The following is a 19099-nucleotide window of genomic DNA, read 5'->3' on the forward strand; positions in this document are numbered from 1 at the left end:
TTATAATGAGGTTTGAGTGTATATATATACATACACACATGCAAAATTGAAAAACTTCCGAGGGGGGTATGGAGAGGACGCATTTCTCTACTAAGAAATGCATACTCTCGACACCAAAGCTTGCTCTGTGCAGTACACATACAGCTTTGAAATAGTGTCTATCATGTCAAAAATATCTTATACATGACTGTTAACAAATCTCATGTTATTTACTAGTTGCACAAAAGCGAAATTCACTTCAGAATGCAACGGCTTCTACATGACAGGCACCATGTCGGATTCTAGGCTTTGGCTTCAACATGAAATGGCCGAAGTTGCTGTGGTTGGTTGCAATGTTGTAAAAGACAGGAACAAACTCAATCTAATGGCACCATAATATGCTTACTTCTACATTTCACTATTCGTGAACGCAATGTAGAGTTGTTAAAATGGGTGTTTATATTTTATTATTAATCTAAAATTGCTCACTTCAAAAGTGGCTGTTATCGACATCATCAGGTCAAATGTCATTAAGTTTAGATGTGTGGCATCTCGGCCGAAAAAAATTTCATTCAGGAACTTAATGCTTTAACTACTGAATGTCATTTCTTGTGCCCGTGTGGCACGGGTATAAGTTATACGAAGTAATGCCAAGTGATGCCAAGTTCCTGTCAAGTCCAACACAGCCGCCTTTCGCTGTTTCGGCCGTACTGCGTCGTGGACTACTTTAAACGAGTCGAGTCCAGCAGTCTTGCTCGGCAGCGCGCCGCGATTCCCGTTAAGCGGCTTCCTCATCGGCAGTGTAAACCTTCTGCGGTCTTCCCATGTCTGCGCCTGGCACCGCCACAAGCCTGTTTTATACAGAACGAAGGAGTGCATGCGCAGTTGGCCATGACCGTGTGGTTGCGTGCAGGATCCAGGCAGGCGGGCTCGTGGCGGAGCAGTGTATGGGCTAGTGAAGCAGGTGCACAGCTGTGCAACCGGTTGCTAGGCTTTCTACGACCGTTGCTATGCAGAGCAACAGCTCCCCTTCCCTCAGCTGGGCTGATGAGAGGAAGAGACGTACACATAGTTTGTGGCAGTCATTATCGCATTATCGCCACACAGATCAAGGAAACAACTCACATAGCTCTTGGTTTTAGAATTGGCGTGATTGGATTATTTCTAAGCATTAGTTTGTATTTAGTTTGGCAGAGTGGGAGGGTGCACAGACAGTGATCTGTAAGAATGAGAGAGTAAACGTTTATCGGCAGTTTCTTAAAACTGAAGTGGGTGGAGCCCTTCGTCCAGGGCTCCACTTGCTATAGCAGCTTGCCGGGCCTGGTCTAGGGTTGCCAGTTGGATTGTATGTGACATGTATGTAACATGTGTCACTTGTATGTAACATGTGTCAGTGTTGGTATTCCTTCTCACCAGGGGCACTCATCACGATATTCGGAGGGGTGCATCCTAGAAAGTGTGTGTTCTGCAAGATGACTGCAGGACATTAGCAGTCAACAACTGCAGTGACCAAATCCATCGTCCACAAATAATTCGCATGTCTAGTCGACCTTTGTAGTGAGCTACTTGAGAATAAGGGCACCAGTTAGCGCAAGTGGATATTACAAGTGAAAATCTCCTTGAATGCAGCATTCCATTCTCTTCAGATTTGTGATGAAAGGTTTGACTGTGCAGGGTGCTTGCAGCGTGTAGTTTATTTCCTTCCTACTTTTTTTTTCCCCTTGAAGGGCTTTCACTACTCCCAGAGTCCTGGAACCAAAGTCGGGCAGAAGGCATAAAGAAAATCGATACGAAGACAAAGATGCAGACAGTGTAAGTGTTTCCAGGAGGTAGTATATTGTCGATTTCATGTCACATGCAGGGCATTTAATGTAAAGGGTGCAGTGAAAGGGGTACTAGGAGAGATTTTTTTAATTTGACAACATGCCACAACCTGCTTATTAAGATATCTCGTATGATGACGCGTTATATACTTCAGCGAGCAGTTTCTGTGTTAGCAGACTCAAAAGTTAACTCCCATGGCAGTGTGTTTTTTTGTTTGATGTTGGATACAATGAAGAAATTTCAGCTAAAAAAATTGTTTTCTGCATTAACTGGAGTACTCATGAAATTAAATGTATACTATATGCACTAGAATTACATGAAACGAGTAAAATGAACAGTGTGAGCGGGAGTTGCGATGGTTCGTGGGTGCGTTACACTACTCAAGTACAGAGTGGTATTTGCTGGAGTGCTTATAACTACTGCTTGTAGTAAAGTCCACTGCGTGAACCTATTCGTAGTGACTCATCAAGTTCGTTTCAGCGCTGTTTCGTAATGTCTTCTTGAATTTGAATTTAGGATAAAGAGGAGACTCCACCACGTGACCAGTTTGTTGCAAACCCAGCGGAAATACGGGCCCAGAGGGAGAGGCGGTATCAAGAGAAGATGGAGCGCTCGGGACATGCACCCCGTAGAAGGGATGTCAAAGGTGCGCTTCTACCCGTGTGCTCTGTTTTCATTGTATGTAGCTGCAGTATTATTCGTGTTACTCTTTCTAGTCATGTCTTCTTGAAGCACATACTACATTTTCTCACGTGTTGCCGCATGCCACAAGTTCCGTAAGTGTTATGTATAGCTAAGGCTTGAATCTTGTCTTATGCTCACTAGCGCTGCGTATTGAAAAACAGAAGCTTCCTTTTTTCTTTCGAGATAATCGTTACTTGAGGTTTGGTTTATGTTGATTTCAAGGTTCAGTGCATTCTGTCTGGCAAAAGGTCAGCTGGGAACTTGCCTTAGAATACTGAACGAAAATTGGAAAAAGGGACGAAAACATCCAAATTCTATTCGAAAGGCACAATTGCTCCAATAAACAGAGTTTATTTCACTTATTTTTGAGCAGTTGGCTGTATTTTTGGTGGATTGTCAGCACACGAGCGCATGCCGTGATGCCCCATTCGCCAAGGCACATGCAGGGTGCACGTGTTCCTGTCCTCCTCTTCCCTTTCTTCACCTCTCCTTTCATCCCACTTTCCCCCTTCCACATAAGCGCCGATGCTCTACCCTAGCCGGGAGCATTGTTCGCTGCCAGTGCTGTTTGTAGTGGTTCTGGGAACCGTAGTGGGAGCTGAGCAGGTTGAGAGACGCGGGCGACGGCTGGCATTGTTGGCATGCCCGTTTCTGGTGTGTGTAACGTCACCTTCTCTAATTCACGGCGCAGCCACTAGACGCTGCAGTTCGTGAAAAACGCATTAAATTCTTTATTTTCCTCTATTTTCTCTCTGAAATGAAGGTTGTGTCTACCGATTTCATCGCCCTATCTTTCAATTTGGCTTAAAATCTTGGCGGCAAAAATTTTGTTCAGTATCCGTTTAAAGAGGAACTCCAGTGTATTTATTGCCATGTTAGGATGTTGCCATTTTCAACTAATATTGACGGTCCTGTAACTGCTAGGGTGGTTCAATTTGCTTAGAGACTCGTCAGTAATATTGAGGGGGGATATAGCACCTAAAATTTTTTTTTTTCAATTTCTGGAACCGTCTCGATAAAACTTGCTGAGTTTATGAATATACTTGTGTATTGCTTTCAAAGATGCCATTCTTTTTCTAGTATAATGTGTAGTTTTTAAAATACAAAATATTTGGTGTGCCCTTTGTGGAGCAATATTTTTCCTAAAATGAGAGACTTACAAAGTAAATCAGCATATCAAAATAATCTGGAGTCAGAACTGTGTGCAGTACAACAAAAACGGATGTGCTAAGCGCATTTGAACAAAAGTTATAGTATGTCGAACATTCGTGAGCGAAATTCCAGCTTGACTCACTCACGAACGTTCAACTTAGCATAACTATTGTTCAAATGGGTTCAGAACATCGATTGTTGCTGTACTGCACACAGTTCTGCTTCCAGATTATTGTGATACGTTGATTTACAGTAACTCTCTCAGTTTAATAAAAAATCTTGCTCCACAAAAGGCTCATGAAATGTTCTTGTATTGTAAAAACTACACATTATACTAGAAAAACATTTGCAGATTTGAAATCAGCACACAAATATACATAAACCCAGAAGGTTTCTTCAAAATCGATGAAGAAATTTTAAAAATATTTAAGAGCAGTGTCCTCACTTAAATAACTAAAGAATGATTGGTCGAAACCGAAAAGGCTAGCTGCTTCATGCAACGTCTATAATGACATCGCATCATGCCCCACTGTAATGTAAACATAGTACACGTGATTCTAATGCTAGACATCCAACACTGGATGGAGCTGTGCTAGCCTTTCGGAACTTGCCAGCAACGATTTCAGCGACTGCTTTTGTGTGGAAGGATTGCCATCTCTTGACATATGGCCACACAAAGCAATGTAAGAAAACCATAGGATACAAACGTTGCAGACACAGGGTGGCCCGCATTCAAAGGCGCGATTTCTGAATTCACTACCAATCTTCGAAGTTCATTTTCAGAAAAGCTAAATGACTTGCAGCTGTATCATTTGGCACATATGATCACAGTACCAAAGAAAACTTTTTAGCAATACCAAAGAAAATGTTGAAATTTTTATAGAGATCAGTGAACACCAAAAATAGCGGGAGTTCCCCTTTAATGTACAGTACGGTCCACTATTAAAGGGAACACTTGAATGAGCACCTTTCATATTGCTGGTCCCCTAACTGCAAGTGGATGTGAAAACATTGTGCACAGCACTGGTCTGTCAAAAGGAATCGGAACTGTCAACCACCACTAGTCTCATGCAAATCTAGGCCACTGTGCTTTTGCAAGAGAGCGAAATCCGTACATACACTGTACACAAGTGTTCCCATTAACCGTTGACCCATATGTACATAATTTCTATAATCTGTAGTTGCTTTCAGAAAACTTTCTAGAAAACCTCAGAAAAGTTGTGTGAGCACAGTTGTGTAAAACACAAACTGGCATCCTGGAAATTGACTGTTCTCATCATTTTTATTGGTCGTCTTGTACGACAGGTGGCCCGAAGGGACAGGGCCAATCCAAAGACACACTACAAGACAGGCAATACAAGGAGAGGCACAAATCATCCTTTACGCACAACCAGAGGGCCCAAGCCGACTACAAGCGCAGTCCGCGGCATGTACTCCTAGCATCCCTCAGCGACCTGCGCAGAGACATCACGGGCACTGGCAACTGCGTGCGAGCGTGTGGCCCGATATGTCGATATGTGCAGTACCACATTGCAACAACATGCACGTCATGAGGTTTCGTGCGTACGTGCGGTGGCCGGATGCAGCATCTACGGTGTGCGCACACGACCTGACAAATAATGTTGTTGGTTATGACAAGATGGCACTGCTAGCGCTTTAGTGTTGTGTCAGTAAGGGAAGCTTGCGTAAGTGGCCCTTCCAAATAAGCACCACTGGCTGGCTTGCTTGCACTGCAATTCTGTACGGAATCTTGACTTTGTGGCTGGCTTTATTTAATTAAACGGTCATGCCCGGATGTGCTATTGGATGCCTTATATTTTTTTTAAAGAATAATGTGAAATATACATATGCATTGGTGATAGATGGAGAAAAGTAATTTTTGCAGTATAGGAAAGTGTGGCACTGTGTTTCCGGGGAGGCAAAATGTTTTTTTCTTATTACTTTTGAAGAAAATCAACACTGCCTGATTTTTCTGATGCCACTGTAGACAATGTACACTTTTCATCTCTTCTGGATGGAAAAAAAAAGAAATGCAGTGCTCATGAATGCTCATTTCAAAAGCCAGTGTTGAAGCTTCGTTTTTGCATAAAATGTAGTTTCAAGCAAGCCTCTGATCAAGATGGAAGAAGGCCCTGCTCAGTTCCCTTAATGATGTGACATGTTACCTTAAAGGCCACACGTTCAGGTGTTGGTGCCAACATTTGTGGGATCTTCACGATCTGTGCAGGTGTACAGACATTGGAACAGTTGACTACACTGTGCAGTCTCTTTTTTTTTTTTTGCTGTGCAATGCTTCGTGTTTGTGCAGTGAGGGGCTTTATAATTTATGCACACAGGTGTTCATAGGGCAAGAGTTCTTTGAAACTGTACGTAAGAGCTGACCTGTATTTTTTTTTTTTTTTCGCGGCCGTTATCAAGTGACGTCCCCCGTAATAATGTGCCTTATGGAGCAAATATTTATCACTCTTGTACAATTTTTTTCACTATATGTCTTTTGGTGCACTTGGGCCTTTCTGTGTATATTTTTATTAACAACTATTGCTATTTGTTTCCGCATGTGTACAGAAGCAGAGTTGGGCTTTAAGCAAGAGTTGCCCTTTGTTTCTTGTTCAATAGAAACAGTTTTACTTCTGACGTCAGGTTGCAACAGCCACCGCAGAAGTCACGTTTTAGCCACTGTCAAAGCAGAATTGTGCATACGTAAAGCCTTGTTCATATGCAAAATAAATGTTTGTGCTGTGACTGCAGTGTTAGGAGTAGCGCCTTTGTAGTTTCATCTGTTTTATTTTGCAAGCAACGTTCTTGCAGTTTTTTTTAAAATCTATTTGCAGAGCTGCACTTAATGACACAGGTAAATCGGTCACTTGGCAGCGTTTTGCTTGTATCTGTTAGTTCACTTTTCTAAGTTAATGAACTTTAATTCAGTTTCTGAAAAGCTTTGAGGAGAGAATTTTCTCGCCACAAGAGGTCTTCGATATAGACCTATATAATTTTTTTTTCAGCTTGTTTGAAGGGTAGCTACATAAAAGGCTATGTTTTATGGTCTTTTCAAGCAGCACACTTAGAGTGGGAAGGAACTTTTTAGTTTATTTTATAAGACTGCCATTGTCCACACAAAGAAAATTGAATTGTTGGTCTACGCTTCACAGGACAAAGTAAGACAAAAGCAATCTAAGAATTTGTCACACTAGTACTGTCACGTGTGAAAAGTGCATTGAGTACATGTAACCTTTGTTTTTAAGATGTAGGAATTGTACACCGCTACCATTTTTGTGATTTTGTCGCTATCTTAAGCAACCTTTGTTTAGCAATGGATTTTTTTATTTGGCAACATACTGAACAATTTAGTGACATTTCAGCAACTTCGAAGATTGAGGAAGCGGTTGCAAAAAGAGCTTTCTAGATCTCAATACACTATTCAGTAGCTACAAGTAAATGAGTTAAGGTGGTATGGTGAAGGGTTTCTGTGATTATGATGGAGCAGCCACACTATGCACACTGTGTTGTGGTTAGCTGCACCAAAAGAAATGGGCCTCACAGTGTGCTTGAGAAATGCTTGTTTCCTTATTCTTTACAAATTATCTTAATGTTTCAGTTGCTGCAGTCTTACTAAATACCTTTGATTGATAAACGTCAGCAGATTTAGCGATAAATTAAGTTACCGTTCGTAGTTCGTAATAAATTTCTCACTGATGCTTAGGACGCAGCTAAGGTGTTGTACGACATACCGGATGTAGAATATACTAGTACATGTCGTAGCGCCTGGACTCCTTCATGCTTCAACTCTACTGATAGATTGCTAGTAATATATTTCTCCACTGTTGTCTGTCTGACGTGCATAAACTTTGACGGCAGTAGAAGTTCTATTTGGGGTGACTGAGCAGCAGGCTGATAACTACAACGAATGCTTCCCAAAGTTTATATGCTTTCTGCAGGGTCAAAAGAGCTGCAAAATCCAAAGTAGGCAGAGACATATGTTCAACAGTGCTTTGATTCCCAATGTTACAGGGGTGCACAATGTTTATCATGCTGTGCTGCAGGCTAATTCTAAGCAAATGCGTGGTTCCTTAGTGTGGAGCTCTCAGATAAATGTGGTCGCACTGAAACACAATGCTGGGCAAAAATTTTTTAAACAATATTGTAATTTTTTTTTTTCAGACTGCTTTTTAAGTTAAAACACCACAGTCTACTTTGCGTCTGAAGGATAGGTCGATAACCGTACACGAATTCAGTTTTCTGGTGTCAATTAAGCACTCGTTGTTTAGTGATAAATGAAGTATAAAAGAGTAAGAGCATATTTTTTTTCATTAACAAAGTTTATGACCTCGTCATTACTGTTTAGTTGCTCAAATATGTATGCCACCTTCCATAGCGAAGGTGTCGTTTGATGGGTTTGTGTGACTATGTTAGAATGACGCAAGGTTTCACTCAGTGCTTAGTCTTAAGGAAGAAATAAAGGCATCAAGGCCATGACAGATGTGTATATGGAAGCGTAGCTGTAGTGCACATTGTTGTGGTTACCGTTTGGAAAAGGTGTGTGCCAATACTTTTGTGAAGGCCAAGCTCAGTCGACTTCATTGTGTGCATAAGTTGTTTTATGCAGAATATGCATGGAATCCTGTGATATAGTGTGTCACACTTCACAAAATGTGTACAGCAAGAAGACACGTTTTCCAATGAAACTGTTTGCTCTCTGTGCAAGTGTGTATGCTTTTTTCAATGGCTATGTGATAAACTTACACAAGAGCTACTGTACTGCCTTACGTGGTAAGGTATTGTAATGCGTACAAACTGAAGCCCTGAAGAACAGGGCATAGTTTCAGGCCTTCAGGGCAAACTGGTAGTGCCGCCGAGAAACTGCCAGCGTTTCCGATGGCAAGAGAGGAAGCCGACATGGTACTTGGTGGTATGGGAGCGTAGGAAAGACGCTCGTTTCTGCAACCCATAAGGGAGCGCGGCGCAGCGGCGTTGGGGGAGTAGTAAAAGGAGTAAGCAAAAAGGAGAGGCCACAACACCGAGCACCAGGCCTGGGTACCTGCTCTCGTCAGTTAGAAAAATATATTTGAAAATTCAGGAGCCCTTCCTCCTACCGGTAAAATAGGGGCAAGCGAAGGCGTGTGCGTGCCAGACCTACTACTTTTCTTTCTTTCTGCCGCATTCCGCAATGCTCCCTCCTAACCTTTTCCTTCATCCATGCCGGGAATCGGACTTTCCACGTGCTTAGCAGCCAACACTTCAGTTACTACAGGCAACAACGACAATCGTGTTCATATGCAGGCAGCAATGAAATGTGGCAACGTGAAATGACGACTGACGTCGATCAAAGCTCGGATTGCCATATCAGAAACTGCTGATCGCCGACAAGCTCACGATCGAGCGAACATCAGTTATTGAAAAACTGCGCATGCAAATACGCTTGTGACCGGCGCACCTTCGATGGCCGCATTACTCGCCGGCACCGGGTTTTTTTTGCGTGCAACGCCGCCGCCGCCAACAACCACGGTTGTACAGCGTCCGCTGCAGTCAAGGAGGTTGAAAAAAAACTGGAAGCGAGCGGGTGAAGCCTGGGAAAGGGTTAGCAGCCATCTTGCTCCAGGGAAGAGGGAGCGCAGCTTGAGCGCGGGCAGCGTAATTGTGAGCTTACGCGGGGGTCGTTTCAGCGCGAGAATGGGACAGTTCGTCTCACTTATTTGGCCCAATTTTTTTTTTTTGTCCTACAAGATTGAAGAAGGCAGTTTCTTACGCCATAATACATGGGCTGAAGCGTGTCTGATAACACGTAACTTCGCTTGCAACATTCTCGAAATGAAGCACATGGTGGAGTTATTAAGTGGTACATAAAATTTTATTCAGCCATGGCTTTTATACAATTTGAAAAGCCAAAAGAAGCATATACAATGTGGTTTATACGTGAATCGAAACAGCAACAAATCCCACAAGAACTTCAACTTGCATCATAATGCAAACAATCACGAAACTAACCGCATGGAACATGCCCCCTTAACAATTAAACACAGTAAAAGAAAAGATACAAAATCATACTAGTTCACCAGATTGCTGCAGCTCTTAATTGTTTACGCATAATGCTGACAATCACGAAATTAACCATATGAAACAAGCGCCCTTAAAAAGTAAACACTGCAAAAGAAAAGATACGAAAGCTGACTAATTGACGAGCTTGCTGCAGCTCTTTTTTACGCTCGTTTACAAAATTTTAAAAATAACAGTCCTTGTCAGCCGTGTTATTACTCCGCTCTGGAGTTTTTCCGGATGATTTCTTTTGAAATGTGGTGAAGCCTGATTTTACAGCGAAAGCTTTTATCTAGGGGTGTGCGAATAGTGAAATTTCACCTCGAATCGAATTCGAATCGAATAGTGCCGAATAGTGGCCCAAAATATCGAATCGAATATCGAATAGTATATTTACACGAAATGTGTACCGCCAGTTACGACAAGACAAAGGAAAAATCAGGGACGCTACGGCGTTCCGACAGTTTTATTACGCACTTGTTCGGGAGTGGCATTTGTTTCAGCTTTTATGGGCACGCAAGGATGTTGATAGAAGAGCCGCCATTCCAGTCAGCAGCGCCACTCTTAACCTAACGACTAACAGAGGGGGGTACGATAGCTAGTTTTTTTTTTTTTCCCATGTTAGCGCAATACGGCTCATCTGACAATTGTAATGTTGTGCTTCATCGCCATGGGTGCTCCGGGTCAAAAAATATTCGGGCACCCGTTCACAGCAGCGTTTTGACTGAGTGCCGGAACGATGGGAGTTCCTGAACCAGTGATTCGGTGCGGCAGTGGTGACTGCCCAGCGTGAACAAATTTTTACATGCGAAGCCAATGGCCGAGGGTTTCGCAGGCCAAAGTCAGGGCGTTTTACGGCGCTTGCGGAATACGCGACTGCACTACGCAAGAAGTCCGTGCCCTCGTTTCGGGAACCAAGTTGTGAAGGGCTTGACAGTTTTCTCATGTGTTTATCTACGTGCGAAAATGACATAATCTTCTTTAAGGCCAGCATGCCCTCGCTTTTGAATCAGGATGTCGGTGAAATTTTAAACGAAAGGCCTGCTGTAACGACGTTAGCATTAGTTTTAGCCACCGCACCCTAACCAAGTTGCACCATTGGCCTTTGTCGCGTTTTAGATATTCGTCCTGTCGAATTATTCGAAACTTCGAATACTAGCTATTCGAAAGTCGAATCGAATTATTCGATTAGTTACTATTCGATTCGAATTCGAAAGTCGAATATTCGCACACCCCTACTTTTATCAGATCACCACGTCAGTGGGTTAGTTCGCCGCCGCTGCCGCCGGTATCTGTGACCACTATCGCGCGAAATAAGAAAAAATGAAATAAATAAAGATATCCAGGATCGGATGGGATTCGACCACGGGTCCGCTGCGTGGCACTCGAGTATTTTATATCTTTTATTTTTTATATCTGGAGTATTTTTTATATCTGTAGAAAACCGGAGACAAGAGATCACGTATTTTTGCACTGTTGGGAAGAGGTCTACTTCTGGGATGTTTTACAGAGAACGCGGAAGAGTTTCTTCTACATCCACTTGGAATCAGGTTTTTGCAGACAGAAAATGAGGATGGGATGCCTTTTGACCTAATTTATGCTTCTTGGCCTTCACTGTGTATGGCGGGCAAGAATGGCCGGATTTCACTGCGACCCCGACAGGCGACCTGCACGTGTGCTTTTTCGCAAGATTGCTCAATACATATTGTGCTCCAACAACAAGACTTTGTTCCTGACTGGCTGGCCAGGGTTGAACCGCTGGAATACCACAAGGAATTTTAAAGAAAGCCAGCCCCGTTTCTTTTTTCGTCTTCCTTATTTTTTTTGTCGGTTATCTTGACATCGGTGTAGTATTATGTATTACTGTAAATGGTATCTATTATTTATGTACTTGCGACGTTAATAAGCCGGTAAGAAAAAAACAAACGGAACCACGCTGGTGACCGAAACACTTTAGCAAAAACATCCTATACAAGCGTCTTATTGGGCAAGGAATGGCGTTATCATGTGTAATATAGCTCGTCAGAAGAGTAAAATAACAACCAGCAGTCACACAATGCTAACTGCGCAACGACTGTGTGGTTTAAAAGCTTACCACCCACTAAAAATTGCTCAACCACAATTCTTCATTGTTATTACCCACAGGCAGCATCAACAAAGTTCACATAATGCCTTACAGATGTGTAGCGGGTACCTCGCTTATCCGCAGAAAGACGAATAATGGCATAGTGAATGCTTCCCTACTTCACAAAAATTATGATTTGTGGCGTAGTGGGTACCTTGCAAGTGTACCTGTATTAGTTTCCCCAAGAGAGTTTAGGACGGGCTCTAGAAAGGCCGCTCTTCCAGCTTTCGCTCTGACTGTACCGCGCGCTCCGCGCAGGCCCGGCGTTTTTTATATACAGCTTGGAAATCTTCTTCGACAAATTGTAATTGTGGTTGTCGAGTGGATCGCAATCCAACAAATGAGACATCCAGACACTCGCTTGTCACCAAAGGAGTGGAGAAATTCGCCTTCTGTGGAACTTCCGCGCGGGCCCAAGCGACCACCCACATGTTTTCTGCCTGGAGCAATATGGCGGTCGTCGGCTTCAGCGGCGGCGCGTCGCCTCCACTCCAGAAGTTTTTTTTGTTTTTTTAATGCGAAGCATTTCTTAGCGAACCTCAGGGACTTTGGCCGTTTCTATCTACGCATCTATCTATCTATCTAGCCGCTTACGTCTGGGCGCTTTCCAGGTCGCCTCCATAACGTGTAGTACACCAAAATTGGCATAGCAGGGGATAAGTGTATGACGAACACGATCCACCGGTCATTAGATGAATAACGCAAAATACCTGTCGCGTACGTCATGAAACCCTTTCTCTCAGTCACGTGTGGCACATACCCGCATACCAGAGTTCATGTTTTGCGGGTATGTGCCACAGGTGATACAGTCTCAATCAACGCAGCAACCGCGAACACACACATTGACACGCAAGGAAAGTGATAATAATAATTGTTGCAGTTTTTATGTCTCAAAACCACGATACGATTATGAGAGACGCCGTAGCGAAGGAGCTCCGGAAATTTGACCATCTGGTATCTTTAACGTGTACCGAGATCGCACAGTACACGGGCATCTAGCATTTTGCCTCCATCGAAATTCGACCGCCGTGGCCCGGATCGAACCCGCCACCTTTGGGTCAGCAGCCGAGCACCGTAACCGCCTATGCCACCGCGACGGACGCAGGGAAAGTGAGGAAGCTGAAGACAGAACAGCCTTGGAAGGCGCTCAACTACCATCCACTCACCCACGTGGTCCGCAACGTGGACCACGTGGATTACGCAAAAACCTGGGTCAGTGCTTCCTACAATAAATCGGCCGAGGAGAACCAGGCCTCTCATCATTACCGGTGACTTCAACATTGCTTTATCAAGACCCAACAATGTCTGGTCCTTATACTACGTGAAAGATAGCTTGGATGTGGACAGGGCATCAAAAGAACTCGCTGCCAAATCCAGGACAGGAGGCGTCATTGATTATTTCATCGTAAGAGGCATCCAGGATTTCCACCAGCTGTACTATACCTCGCACTTCACTGCACTTAGGCCCCCTCGTAGTCACGATCATGAACGGATCTGAAACAAGTCCGGTCCAGCTGCTGCGGCTCGCTGATCACGGTCATGATGACCTTATTCAAGAACTGTCAAGAACCCCTTCCACACATGCACGCGGGTTCGTGCGTGCGTGTGTGCGTGCGTGCGTGCGTTCTCCGGAACAACGGACAAGTATATATATAAGCATAACAGCTGTAACAACTGCAACTGTGACTGTAACGTACGTGCAGTGCACCTGCGCGTGTCACTTGGCTGTGTATATATCTAGGGAAACTTTCCTGAATGAAGCTTAGTTGCCAGCAACACCTGTCCTGCGCATCTGTATTCCTTCTTTGTCTTGTTCGAATTCGCGCTATCCAGTATTGAATATAAGCACTACATATCAGCTTACCGCGTCTGGTGTTGGGAACACCCATGTTGCTGTTGGCATCGTTACGCAACTGTAAACAACTGGTTTTATAATACATATGCAACTCTTCAACACATGAGTGTGCGTATACCACTGCCACATTTCTCTAGCGTCATTCCGTAACGTTTCGCGCAATGTGAAAAATTACGCCACAGTCACCATCCCGCGCATGCTTCGCAAAACATCGATTCCCACGGCACGTGGGATCTGCCGAATTTTTTAACCTCCTTAGCTGCAGTGACCAAGTGCACTTGACCACTGCAGAAGTTGTGGGAGGCGGCCTTTCCGCCCTCTTTCAATGCTTTAAAGGCCCGGTTATTATCTCATTCTTTTTCTGGCTTTACAACGCTTATGTCTTCACGGCTGTCTGCAGGCTTTGTCCGCAAAAATAACTGTACCAGGCTCTACGGAGCTTGAAAGTTTCTAATAGACGCAGGTAATCTCGGCAAGATCGACACACAGCGCCGATTGCATGGGACACGCGTATATTTTTCTGGTAGTCTGGAACTTCCTACCGGCGAGTACGCAAGCGCTAAAGAAAAAAAAAAAAAGAGGGGGGGGGGGAGCCTTCAGGTTGGTCGGTGGCATTGGGCTTACGTACGTAGTTAATTTGTGATCGCATGGCTTAATGGTTACTAAATTTTATTGTTGCGTGGTCAACATTCGATTAATTATACTTCTCAGCTCCCTAAGAACAGAACAAAACTCTACAAAATAAAATGACCAAATCTTTTTGTTAGAACTTGTGATACAACTACGTTATGCTAGGAAGCGAATACTTTTTCAACGTTACAGTGTACGATTTAATAAATGCGCCACGGCTTTCCAATGGAGCGCACGAAAGTACATGAACTCGAAATCTACGCCTTTTGTTTCGAAGCACTCGGGGTGGCGCTGAGCCACAACGAGAGGAAGTGAATTTCTGCTGACCGTCGTAGACGCGGCGCGGTGGACTTCACTTTGGATGCGCATTGCAGAAGGACCGCGCAGGCTGAAGCTGAAAATCTACATTGATATCGCGGTGTTGCAGAAAGCGTCGATGAACTTTACTTTTTAATATCAGCCTGTGCTCCCAGTGACTTACTCTTTCAGTAACGTGCTTGGGAACTGATTTCTCGACGCAATGTTTTTCGTTATTCATAAGAGTAACAATGCTCGCTAACACACAGAGAGAGAAATACTGGTTAACACGCCGAGAGTACTGAGAGTAAATGCGTGATGTTTCTGTATTGTCGTGCATGTTAAAAAAAGATTTTAAAAAATATTGTAAGAAGAAGAAACGATGTACTTGATCGCAGGGCCGTAACAAAAAAGGGGGGGGGGGGTTGAGGGGGTTCTCACACCCCCCGAAATTTTTTCATGCTTTAACTTTTCGTGTGACACTAAAATACTTGCACGCCTTCACAGCGACCACCAGTTGCCAAATTTAGCCGCTCTACACACAAACACACCCCGAAAAAAATTCCTGGGTGTGGCCCTGCTTGATCGTGAGCATATCAAAAAGAAATTCGCTTCAAACCTGATTGGTTTGGCCATGACGATTAGTCGCCGTATAGTTCTCAGAACCAATCTGCATCCAACAAAATAAATAAAACAAATGAATAAATAAGGAATAGACGGCATCTCTGAACGTCACGCCGTAAGCGTAAATTTACGCGTAATCCCGTTTTAAGCTGCAGTAACTATTCAGTGTTATTGAATACCTTGCTGTTGTACGGCACAACGACGCGAAGCTCTTTCTCAAAAGTCAGAGACGTAAAAACGCTCGCGGCGGCCGCCGGCTAGGGGTTTTTAAGGGGCCCTGCAACACATTTCCAAGTAGGCCTAATTGTCGACTGGCTTCATTACAAGAGCTTATTGCCTCACGAATCGACTGCCGCAAATTTTTTTAGAATCCTGCAAGTAGGAGCGGAGTTACAGGGATTTGCCGCGCGCTTTAAGCGCTTTCTCTCTCCTCTCGTACCAGCGAGCGCGCTGAAAGCTACGCAGTGAGGGGGATGACAAGGGGACAAGAAGATGCGTCCTTCGTCAGCGCGCGTCATGACCTTGAGCACTTCTCATTTTTCTTCAAACGCGCGGCTCGCTTTCAGTGTGACCGGGCGCGTGGCGGCATCCCGCGGCGGCCACAGTAACTATGCAGCTCGCCATGCTGAAATCAGCCAACGGCCGTGGACTTGGATATATGGCGCAGTGATCTGGGTATATGGCATCATTTGTAGAGAGAAGAGGGAACGATTTCTGGCTGACTTTGAGAATTAATTGTAAATTCCAGGCCGCGTGCTGCGCTGTAATGTTTGGCTCGCGCGTTCTCAGGAGCCTCGACTATACCGATCGGCAGCGTTTTCTGATCATGCTGAAAAAGTGTTGCAGGGTCACTTTAAAAGTACGGCGCAGCGAAAAAATGAGCCCGGAGTACCACTGCTGCCATCCTGAGCAGCAAGATGGCAGCAGGGATACAGCCCAGGGAGATCCCCCCTCTCCTAATCCGCAGGCAAGTTGTCAGAACACGGCGATTTTCTATGCCTTCAGAAGACGTGTTTGAAACTGCAGGAGTTAATAGAAAAAAAAAGATGGTTGATCCCTTCGTCACAGGAATCGGAATAACATGAAAGTAAAGCGTGGCCTTACAGAAGTAACTGAATGTTTACTGTGCCAGGGGCGTAGCCAGGGGGGGGGGATTTCAACCCCCCCCCCGAAAATTTTCAGTTTTGCTGGCGTATATATACACGTACACATACAAACGCACGCACGAACATACATAAGGTATGGTTGAACCCCCCCCCCCCCCGAAAAAAAATGTCTGGCTACGCCCCTGCACTGTACATTGATATAAGATATTTTTCACAATGTATATTGATGTCTGGCAGCTATAGCACCGTTTAACGTGGATGCACCCACTTTGATGATTCGTGGTACATCTCCATGCGACGACTAACGTCCATGTTAAATGACTACACAAAACCTTACGGTAGCTGTAGTAGTTAACGGTGAAAGCGTAATCAGAGAACGAGGTGTGATAGCCAGAAGAGCGTCGCATATTGGACGCAGACCTTGGTCGCCATCCCGCGGCATGTTAAAATATGATTGAACACCACGGCTGGACCAGAGGGAAACGCAAGGCGCGTCGTGCAGCCCCCCGGCTACCCCGGCCGCGATTTTTCTCGGGGCGAGCGCGTGAGCGGGGAACGCGGTGTAACAGCCGGGTGAGGCAGGCGCGCTTCGCAGAGCTATTTTTGGTTTGGTGATGCTATGAGCGAGGCCGACGCTTTACGACGCTTGGGCTAAGATCGCCACCTCGCGGTGTGTTAAGGCATTGAAAAAATTGAACTTCTATTGAGAACGTGCCGAATGGGACGGACGTGTAACGCGTTGCAGGTGCTAATCGCGGAGGCCACAGTAATGACGAATTACTTTACTTTACCGCTCTCAGAGGGCAACACAACCCCGCCGACCGGGAGAGTGATAGATATAAAAGGCGCGTTTGTAAAGTCTCTAGAGTCTGTGACCGTGGCGCAGTGGATAGCGTGCCCGGCATCTTGTGTTGCGGACCGAGTGGTCGTGGGTTCGATGAACGTTGACGGAACTTCTTTTCTTTGCCATCTGATCGTGTAAATTATTTCGACGTCATTTCCGTGACGGTAATACGTCACTGAAGTCTTGGTGGACCCCGGGATAAAACACTTTCGTGTTGAAAAGGAACGTTTAGTTTGGAATACAGGATCGCTTCCTTCATTCACTGAACTGCTCCATGATTGGAACATATAGTGATCCAAATTATGAATTCGGAATTGCTAGAAAGGTGTCCTTTGCTTCCCCTTTCCGTTTGCTGGCTCCAAATTCAACATGTCCTGCTCCAGAAATTGCTCAAGAAGCTTTTACATTTGTCCCACCACTCTACAGTGAACTAGCTTCGAGCACTGACATGTATTAATTCATTCTCGCAGCGGAAACGATGTTCCCTGGTCTAACTGAACATTTAATTAATAAACTTAGTTCACGAAAGCATAAAGCAATGCTTAATTGTTGCCCAATTTCAGATGTTCACCATAGCGAGCGACAGTAGTGTAGCCACAACTTTTTTTTTTCTTTTTTTTGGGGGGGGGGAGGGGTTCACCTGTACTTTTTGTATGTTCGTGTGTGTGTACCCCCCCCCCCCCCCCCCACGGCTACGGCACTGGCAAGCAACGTCACTCGTCTGTTTACCTCCACCGCGTACTCTGTCTGAGAAGGTCATCGCTAAAACTAATGCTGTAATTACTGCTCCAAATATTGCTGCACTAGTACGTCTCCTTCATACTTTACTTTTTATTCGCTCCATCTGATGCAGCACACGCCGAGTTGACTTATGGCGCTGCGTAGGAACGCACGAAGTCACTGTTTCGGCTCCCTGCCACGACCACCGCGTTGAGTTTGAATGATAATACTGCGGCTTTTTCCCCTTCGTTTTGAGATATTTGCTGCAACGTTGTCTTATTGTTTCTTGTTTTTTTTTTTGCGATGTCTTATTTCTTCAATCCTGCGTCTGCTTTTCCTGTTCGGTCACGACATCGTACCCCCTTAGAAAATATGGGTGGAAGCGGCCTACAAAAAAAAAAAGAAAGAAAGAAATTGTGGCAGCTACGCATTAGTGATGCGAAGATTGAGAAAAACAGCGGAGCTGGTGGCGTTGCCCTCCTCGCCCTCACTTCCCTTTCCCACCCCTTCCTATACTATACGATACATGGCTATGCTTTCTCTCTCTTTTTTCTATCGCTTTGTTGTGTCTGTTCCTTTCTCTCTCTCTCGCTCTCTGTACTCGTTCTCTCGCCCATCAGAGTTATCGCATCCCACGCCGGACAAATCGGTGCACGTGTTCTGGGAGCGAAGCAGAAGATGAAGAAGAGGACGAAGAGAGCGCACGCCGGTTCATGATGACGACAGTCTCCTGGTGTCGCCACACGGCAACAGCGCCGCTGGGAAATCGTATTCATAACGCCCACGTACTGAGGCGCCAGTTAAAGAACACCACTGCAGTCAAAATCAATCCGCAGTATCACCCTACGCCCGTATCTTAGCGTGGTTTTTGCCCGCAAAAACAACAGAATGTAAGTTTAATCTTATGCAACTTCCGTGTTCCACTGTATCGAAGATAAGCTGTAATCAGTAGAACATCTGTCGGAATGAATTTGTCAAAATTAAATGAATTGATATATAAAGGACTACGCGAGCACTTAGTTCGTCACCTCGAATCGATTGAATGTTCATTCTGCATGCAGTATCGTCCTCGGTATTGTCTACGCCGACAGTTCAGTATGTCCGATTGTGAACACTTGAGTAGAAGTACATATATCTGTAGGTCCGGATCCCATGAGTTACCTCCCGGTAATGTTCAGTTGTCAGTAAAAGTACATAGTGGTCCATTTTTAATAGGAACATCGGAGCGC

The 19099-nt window shown here is 44.6% G+C and overlaps 1 protein-coding gene across 1 annotated transcript in view; it reads right to left on the bottom strand.

Moving 5' to 3' along the window:
* Positions 1 to 19099, bottom strand: part of LOC119387010 (activating signal cointegrator 1 complex subunit 2) — a gene marked incomplete in the record, with an annotated part of 88353 nt that overhangs the window by 41733 nt on the left and 27521 nt on the right.

The sequence above is a fragment of the Rhipicephalus sanguineus genome, chromosome 3, assembly GCF_013339695.2.
Source record: "Rhipicephalus sanguineus isolate Rsan-2018 chromosome 3, BIME_Rsan_1.4, whole genome shotgun sequence".
NCBI lineage: Eukaryota > Metazoa > Arthropoda > Arachnida > Ixodida > Ixodidae > Rhipicephalus > Rhipicephalus sanguineus.